We start from the raw sequence: 8771 nt of genomic DNA on the forward strand, positions 1-8771 counted from the left end.
TCTGGTCTTGGGGACTTAGGTTGTGGAAGGTGAAAATTCTGCCAGGCTCCAGCCCGCCCTCCAGCTCACTTCTACCCCAATTTCAAGCCCCTGCCTCGGCCTCCAGGACCCAGGAGAGGCCCCTGTCTCCAGCTACTTCATCACCGTCCTCCCTCCCTGCCTTCCTGCCTCCATCCTGGGGGAAACAACCTCCAGGAGCTACCCACCCTCCAGGAACGTCAGCACCAGCTGAACCTGCAGGCCCACTCTTAAGCACCCCTCCCCGGACACAAGCAGAGTACCATCCGCCCAAAATATCATGCCCCTGGTATTCCATGTTAAACTTTGTGGACCTGGTATTAAAACTCTATCTCACAGCATTTTGTCATTTTTCTGTGCGGTCCTGGTATTCCGCCTGGTTTCTCCCCACAGCCTAAGTGCCACAGCACTTTGTCAATTTAAAAAAAAAAAAAATTCTAGATGACCCTGGTACTCAGTGGACAACCAGGGAGGGAGGGGAGAGCCGTGGCAGCTCTGCCCGCGGCTGTGCGCCCCTTCCCGGCCTCGGCTTTCACCCAGAGCCGGTGGTGGGTCTTGAACTTTAATTTTTTTTTTCTATTTTCTATGTGCTCCTGGTACTCAGTGGAGAACCAGGGAGGGAGGGGAGCACCGTGGCAGCTCTGCCCGTGGCGGTGCGCCCCTTCCCGGCCTCGGCTTTGACCCAGAGCCAGTGGTGGGACTTGTACTTTAATTTTTTTTTTCCAAAGTGTCCCTGGTACTCAGTGGAGAACCAGGGAGGGAGGGGAGGGAGGGGAGGGCCGTGGCAGCTCTGCCCGCGGCTGTGCGCCCCTTCCCGGCCTCGGCTTTCACCCAGAGCCGGTGGTGGGACTTGGACTTTAATTTTTTTTTTATTTTTATTTTTTTTTATATATCTGCTCCTGGTAGTCAGTGGAGAACCAGGGAGGGAGGGGAGCGCCGTGCGCACTCGGCCTGCGCCGGTGCGCCCCAGCCCAGCCCTGGCTTTCACCCACAGCCGGTGGTGGGACTTGTACTTTAATTTTTTTTTTTTCCTAAGTGCCCCTGGTACTCAGTGGAGAACCAGGGAGGGAGGGGAGGGCCGTGACAGCTCTGGTTTCGTTAGATAGTAGGTAGGGACAGTGGGAATCTCGTTCATCCATTCATGCGCGTCACTAATTAGAAGATGCAGCATTTGGCTATTTTGGCGCTTACGCCAAAATAGCCAAATGCAGTTGCCTAAGCATAACCTTAACGCAAAGCTTAACCAAAGTGGTTTTACTTGCCTAAACTTCCTGGCGTTTACCAAGGACATTTCAACCGTAACAGCAGTAGCATTTTCATTTATTTTTTACAAAGGCTTTTCTTATTTAACCATGACCAAACCGTTCCCCTGACCTTAACCAACTTGTTTTAGTTGCCTAAGCATAATCTTAACGCAAAGCTTAACCAAAGTGGTTTTACTTGCCTAAACTTCCTGGCGTTTACCAAGGACATTTCAACCGTAACAGCAGTAGCATTTTCTTTTTTTTTTTACAAAGGCTTTTCTCATTTAACCATGACCAAACCGTTCCCCTGACCTTAACCAACTTCTTTTAGTTGCCTAAACATAACCTTAACGCAAAGCTTAACCAAAGTGGTTTTACTTGCCTAAACCTCCCCGGCGTTTACCAAGGACATTTCAACCGTAACAGCGGTAGCATTTTCATTTATTTTTGCCGGGCCTCTGGGACCGGCCTAGAAGAGTGAAAGTAGCTGACTGACTGACTGACTGACTGACTGACTGACTCCCCATTGTTGAAAGTCACGCGAGAAGTGGTGTACTGTCCTCCACACCGACCAAGTGCTTTGACAGTCAGATAAACACCTTTCTTCAACTAAGATTCCATAGACACGTTATTTCGTCCACAGGTTTATTAGCCCAAAAAAGGGTGAAACTGAAAAACAAAGTAGAAAATGCACATCTCAATAAACTTTCAGCAACTTGACAATAGGCGTACAAATGCCCGAAATGTTTACAATGTGGGTAATTATGAAATAAATTGACAATGGAGTCCTCTAATCTCCAGATCTTTCCTCGTTATTTATCGCAATTAGATTAACATAAGATGTAGCTGGTATTACTAGCCAGCATAGCATTAAACAACATCGACACTTTTTAAACTCACAAAACAATTATATGTCACAAAATATTTATGTAGAAATGTAGATAACTTGTAAATTAACAAATACGTACAGACGATGCTACCACAGGCATAAGGATGCGAACAGGAACACATTGATTGTAGCAGGTAACTCTACATGTGCAGCAACAGCAGTCTCCATGATTCATACACTCACTTCCTGTTTCGTCACATGACAGGAATAGGTTGCAAAAGGAGAAAATATAACAAATCGCCACTAGGTGGTGCTGAAACTAAATCAAGTATCAAAGAATTGATAGACAGCACAACTCAAAACAGAACACTCCCCACCTGGCATGTTTAAATGCCACTACTCAACAGTCTATAACAGTCACTATGTCTTCTCAGGAGCGAGGAGGAGGACTGTCTCTGTGACAGGCCGCATGAAGACTTTAGTCCCATCTTTCCTGGAGATCTTAATCTCCACCTTGCGTATTTTGCTGTCTCCACTGGGGAAGACTTGAGTGACCAATCCCAAAGGCCATTAATTTCTTCTAAGTTGGTCATCCTTGAGGAGTACAATGCTTCCAGGCTGAAGGTCTGGCTGGCAAGACTGCCACTTCCGTCGTGGCTGAAGAGAAGAGAGGTATTGCTTCCACCATCTATCCCAGAATGTTTGAGCCAGGTGCTGGACTTGGCGCCACTGGCGTTTGTGGAGGTCTTTTACCCAGTCGCCAGCTGGGGCTGAAGGAAGGCTCACTTTCTGAGTGAGGAGGGTTGCCGGTGTGAGTATGAGAGGATCATCCGGATCAGTAGACACCGGAACGAGAGGTCTGGCGTTGATGATAGCAGCCACCTCAGCCATTAGTGTGGTAAGTGCCTCATGGGTCAGCTTTGAAGACCCAAGTTGCAGGAACATAGAGTTCAGGATCTTTCTTGCTACACAATCATCCTCTCCCATGAGCCACCCATGTGAGAGGCATGGGGAGGATTGAACTTCCAGGTGCAGCCCTGGTCCAAGAGGAACTTCTCAACAGAAGTGTCACCAATGTTGGAGGGGATCTTTAGCCCCTTACAGGCACTAGTGAAGTTTGTTCCTCTGTCGGAACGAATGAGTTTTACTGGGCCCCTGATAGCGAGGAAACGCCTGAGGGCGTTGATGAAACTCGATGCCTCCAAAGATTCGATTACCTCAATGTGAACGGCTCTCATGCTCATGCAGGTAAATATCACCGCCCACCGCTTACTGTGAGCAAGACCACCCCTCGTCCGTCGTGAGGATATGGTCCATGGACCGAAGACATCCAGGCCAACATTTGTGAATGGCGGTTCAGTGGACAGGCGATCTGTTGGAAGGTCAGCCATCTTCTGTGTCAAAGGTGTCCCACGAAGTTTACAGCACGTAACACACCCATGGATGCTGCTGCTCACACACCTCTTGCCGCCCACTATCCAGAGACCATCAGCACGCACGGCACCTTCAGTGAACAGTCATCCCTGATGTTGAGTTTTCTCGTGATAATGCCTGACCAAAAGGGTTGCAATATGGTGCTTGCCAGGAATGATATAGGGGTTCTTCTCGTCTTGCTGAAGTTCCGCTTCTGTGAGGCGACCTCTGACTCTCAAGAGGCCGTCGGCATCAATAAAGGGATCTAAGGCTTTGAGAGGACTGTCCTTAGGAAGCTTGTCCTCCTTCCTCAGACAGGTGTACTCTTGAGCATAGACCTCTTCTTGAACTGCACGGATGACGATTCTCTTAGACTGTAAGAGTTCCTCAACTGAGCATTCTCAGTTGAGGAACTCTTACAGTGTGACAGTGATGCCAACCTCTACAACCACTGACCTTGGTTGCTGGATTCTTGTGAAAGAGGCGAGCAATATGGATGAGGCGAGCAATGGCATGGGTCAACAACTTCCAGCTGGAGAACTTGGAAAATCGCTGAGACCCAAGTTGTTTGCTCAATGTGGTTGTCTTCAGTGTAGAGACCTGAGGGCAGATCTCTGCATCCAAAGACGGGTTCACAAGATCAAAGGTGCCCTGCTCAGGAGGACTTTGAGTGGGGTGTTTCAAGAACTTTGGTCCATGAAGCCAGTTGGTATCTGAGAGGTGGGCAGCAGTGACAGACCTTGTGGCAATATCTGCAGGATTCTCATCAGTAGGTACATATTGCCACTGCTCTGGGCGAGAGTACATCCTTATCCTCAGGACTCGATTACTAACATAGACATAGAAACGCCTACTCTCATTATATATGTAGCCTAACACTACCTTACTATCGGTGTAGAAGGTGGTGGCATCCAATTGCACTTCAATCTCTGAGGAGATGAGTTCAGCCAACTCCACTGCCAAAACTGCTGCACACAACTCAAGCCTTGGGACTGTATGTTCAGAGAGAGGAGTAAGCTTTGCCTTGCCCATGATAAAGCCAACGTGGCTGGTTCCGTTTGTGCTTGTCAGTTTAAGGTAGGCAACTGCACCTACTGCCTTGGTTGAGGCATCAGCGAAGACACATAGCTCTCTTTGTGTTGCCTCTGAGGGAGAGATCTCTGTATAGGGTCTTGGGATCCGGAGATTGCTCAGATCTTTTAGCGAACGTCGCCAGGCGATCCACATCTCTTCCAGCTCTTGAGGGAGGGGGGAGTCCCAATCACCATTCTTCTGTGTAAGCTCTCTGAGGATTATCTTACCTTGGATGGTAACTGGGGCTATGAATCCAAGAGGGTCATAGATGCTATTCAGGGTCGATAAGATACCTCGACGAGTGAAGGGCTTGTCTTCATTAGCTACCTCGAAAGTAAAGGCATCAGACTTAAGATCCCAGTTGAGGCCCAGACTACGCTGCATGCGGTATTCAACGATGTCTTTGGATGGGTCGTTGTCCCCAAACCACAAAAACCTCAGGAAATTGCGGTCCTCTTCTCTTACAAGGAAACAGTGGAACATCTGTTGGATGTCCACTGTTATGGCCACAGCTTCCTTGCGAAATCGGATGAGCACCCCAAGGAGAGAATTATTGAGGTCTGGTCCAGTTAACAGAACAGTGTTAGTGACACTCCACTTTGCTGGGCGCTGGAGTCGAAGACCACACAAATGTTGCCAGGTTTCCTAGGATGATACACGCCAAAGGTAGGTAAGTACCATCTCTCTTCATCTTCCTTGAGTGGAGGTGCCACTTCGGCATGGTTGTTCTGAAACACCTTCTCCATAAAGGCGAGAAAGTGCTGCTTCATCACTGGCTTCCTATCAAGGTTGCGTCTCAGTGATGAGAGTCGGTTCAGGGCCTGAGTCCTGTTATCAGGGAGACGGCGCCTTGGTGTCTTGAATGGCAGCGGAGCTACCCAGCTGTTGCACTCATCTTTCTTTAGGCCATGTTCCATTATTTGCAGGAATGAGCTGTTAATGGACAAATTAATGGACAAAGCCACTTTGTTATCCTCGCGTGTCTGTTGGAACAATGTGGAGCCCAACTGCTCACCTTTTTGATCGCAGGTAAGTTTCTCTGTAGAACACGCACCTGAATAATCAGGATACTGGCCGTATCTCTCCTTCACATGGAAAACATTTGGACAGGGCTCAAAGATGGAAGGGCGGTATCGTTCTGATGCACTGGTGTAGAACGCATTCACCGTGACAGGCTTATGAACACCTCCCAAACAGACATTACCAATGATCACCCATCCCAGGTCGAGCTTCTGGGCGTAAGGAGCATCATGAGGGCCATTCACCTACTTGCGAACTTTGTGGACTCTTATGACATCCCTGCCAAGAAGAAGCATGATAGAAGCCTTCGGTTCGAGCTCTGGGATAAGGTGAGCTACTGACTTCAGGTGAGGGTGGTTGAGAGCAGCTTTGGGTGTCGGAATCTCTAGTCGATTGTTAGGGATGTCGTTGCATTCCAAGAGACTTGGTAGAGGAATACTCACTTTCCCATCCAAAGATTCAATTTGGAAGCCCAAAGCTCTTCTCCCCATGGCCTCTGTCACTCAAGCGCAGGTCCTTAGAAAATATGGAGAGGTGGGGCCTTGGACATTGAAGGAATCAAAGAACTCAGAACGAGCCAAAGACCTGTTGCTTTGCTCGTCAAGGATTGCGTAGACCTTCAATGCCTTGTCACGATGACTGGTGGGATAAATCTTAACTAGGCAGATCTTAGAGCATGATCTATAACTAAGATCCCCACCACAGACCTGGGTGCAATGAGTTGTCACCTCTGAAGGTGGTGAAGGGCTTTCCTCCCCGCCATGATCTGAAGAGAGGCCTACCTCCTGGGTCCAGGGTGCTGGTCCTGGGTGGAGTGCAGAGATATGCTTCTCACTTCCGCATTCAAAGCATGTGGTTGTGAACTTACAGTTCTTAGCTGTGTGAAAGGTAGATGTGCAACATTTAAAGCAAATCCCCTTCTCCATCAGGAATGTTCTACGTTCTACTAAAGGCTTCTCACAAAAGGCGCGGCACTTTCTAAGTAGATGTGGCCTTTTGTGGATAGGACATTGCCTATCAGAATCCTCAGCTTTCTTGGTATGTTCACCTGAGGTAGGGGAAGTTGTGGGAGTTACATCTGTCTTGTGGACAGAAATTTCTTTCTGTCTGTTCAATTTCCATGGAGCTTTGTCTACTTTGGAAGGAGTGTCTGTTAGTCCTGAGAAATTGAAACTTGGATCGTTCCTGATCCTAGCTTGTTGTCTGATGAAGTCGACGAAAACTTCAAAGGGAGGAAAGGAAACATGATATTGTTGTTTGTAGTTGGAACCAAGGGAAAGCCACTTTTCTTGAAGGCTAAAGGGCAACTTTTGAACTATAGGATTGATACCCCGTGACGTATTGAGATATGAAAGGCCTGGAAGATCTCCATCAGCCTTTGCTGCTTCCAGTTCCATGAGGAGGTCACTTAGCTCGTGGAGTTTTAGATAATCCCTGTTCGAGATTTTTGGAAAGCTGTCAATTCGTCGGAAAAGTGCGCGTTCAATTACTTCTGGTGCACCGTAGCACTCATCCAGTCTGTCCCATATCATTCTGAGTCCCCTTACTGGCTGGTTAACATCCCTGTCAGCCCTGATCCGTTTAGCATGCTCAGTTGACTCTTTCCCCAACCACTTGACCAGCAGATCCATTTCCTCGCTGGGTGACAAATCTAGGCCTCTGACTGCATTCTGAAAAGACTGCTGCCAGGCTCTGTAGCTCTCTGGTTGGTCGTTGAATTGAATCAGACCAGTGGTGACCAGCTCACGGCGAGCAAAGTATCTGACAAAGTCGGTCATGCTAGAGTTGTCGTGCTGGGGGTATTGAGGAGCATGACTGGGCACAGAGGGAAGTGGGGGACTGCAGTTGGTGAGTGGTGCTCTATATGTTCGATGACCATTTTGCAAATGTCTTGAAGGAAGAGGGAGAGGCGTATCTGGGGTTAACGATAGCTGCTGAGCTGCTACTCTGTTTGACAATGTAAGGTCAGCGTTGACTGGGCTACTCTCTGCCTTGAGGTGTGGGGCTTCGATGGAGCAGGGGGGCACTGGCTCTGCGTGAAGCTGTCCGGTCTCGTCTTGAGAGGGTCGATCCATTTTGGGTGCTGACTGTACAATTTTAAGACAGCATATTCTGAGGTACGTTGTACGGGGTCAAGCGGGGTTTCTCCAAGTTGAAGCTCACAGCTACGTCGTTCGCTGCCATCAATGGCTGCCTCTAAAGTCTCTGCTTCAGCTACAGCCATTGCTGTTTCTTTTTCTAATGTTAACATATCCATCTTTGCCTCCAATTGTGCCTTCTCTAGTTTTATTTTAATTTCTATTTCTGCATAGGACAGGCACACCTTGGCTGCTTCTGCTTTGGCTCTAGCCCTGGCGGCGGCAGCCCCAGTAGAAGACTGGGGCTGATAGGAAAGGCGTAAATTAATTCTGAAATATCAACGCACATCTTGGACACATTTATTTAAGCCTGGAAGTAAAACGCACCGGATGTAATCAAGCTTGCAATGTAACGTTAACTGTCTTGCTGTCTTTTTACCCGACCTCAGAAATCTTCTGGTTAAGTCAGTAACGTTATGTGACATTATGCTCTGTGCTATGTGCGTTGATATTTCAGAATTAATTTACGCCTTTCCTATCGTATCATGTAACACTATCAAACGGTAATGTTAGCTAGGAAGTGGTTGAATGCTAATGTTAGCTGTTGTCTAACGGCAGCTAATGGGTTATCAAATATGTTGTTTTACCTTGAAATATGGCCCAATGTCCCTCCGGATTGAAATGATAACGATTTGTCAGATTCCCTATGTTTATATGACTTGCAACCTGGAACACAGCACATTATCCTTTTGATAACAGCAAGCTTCCCACCCTGAGCGTGACGTCAGAGGAAAATGGCCACCGTGTGAACAAGCAAGCTAGTCTGGCTAAAATAGCGTCGTCAATGAAAACGAGTGAACTCCGGTAGGCTAGTTCCTTTGTCAGGCAACTGAAACAAATAAATATTTGGTTAATAGTCTATGCAATCATATTTGGATATCAGAAACGTTAGCCGACCTGTCACCCGTCACAAGAAAATGTGCAAATATATGATTCGTCCACTGTACATGCTCATGCTGATTAGCAAAAGCTTTAAGATATAGCTTAGTAAATTATCGATTCTTACTCCTGTGACACAAAATTTACTGGTAGTTG

This window comes from Centroberyx gerrardi, chromosome 2, assembly GCF_048128805.1.
Source record: "Centroberyx gerrardi isolate f3 chromosome 2, fCenGer3.hap1.cur.20231027, whole genome shotgun sequence".
Taxonomy (NCBI): Eukaryota; Metazoa; Chordata; class Actinopteri; order Beryciformes; family Berycidae; genus Centroberyx; species Centroberyx gerrardi.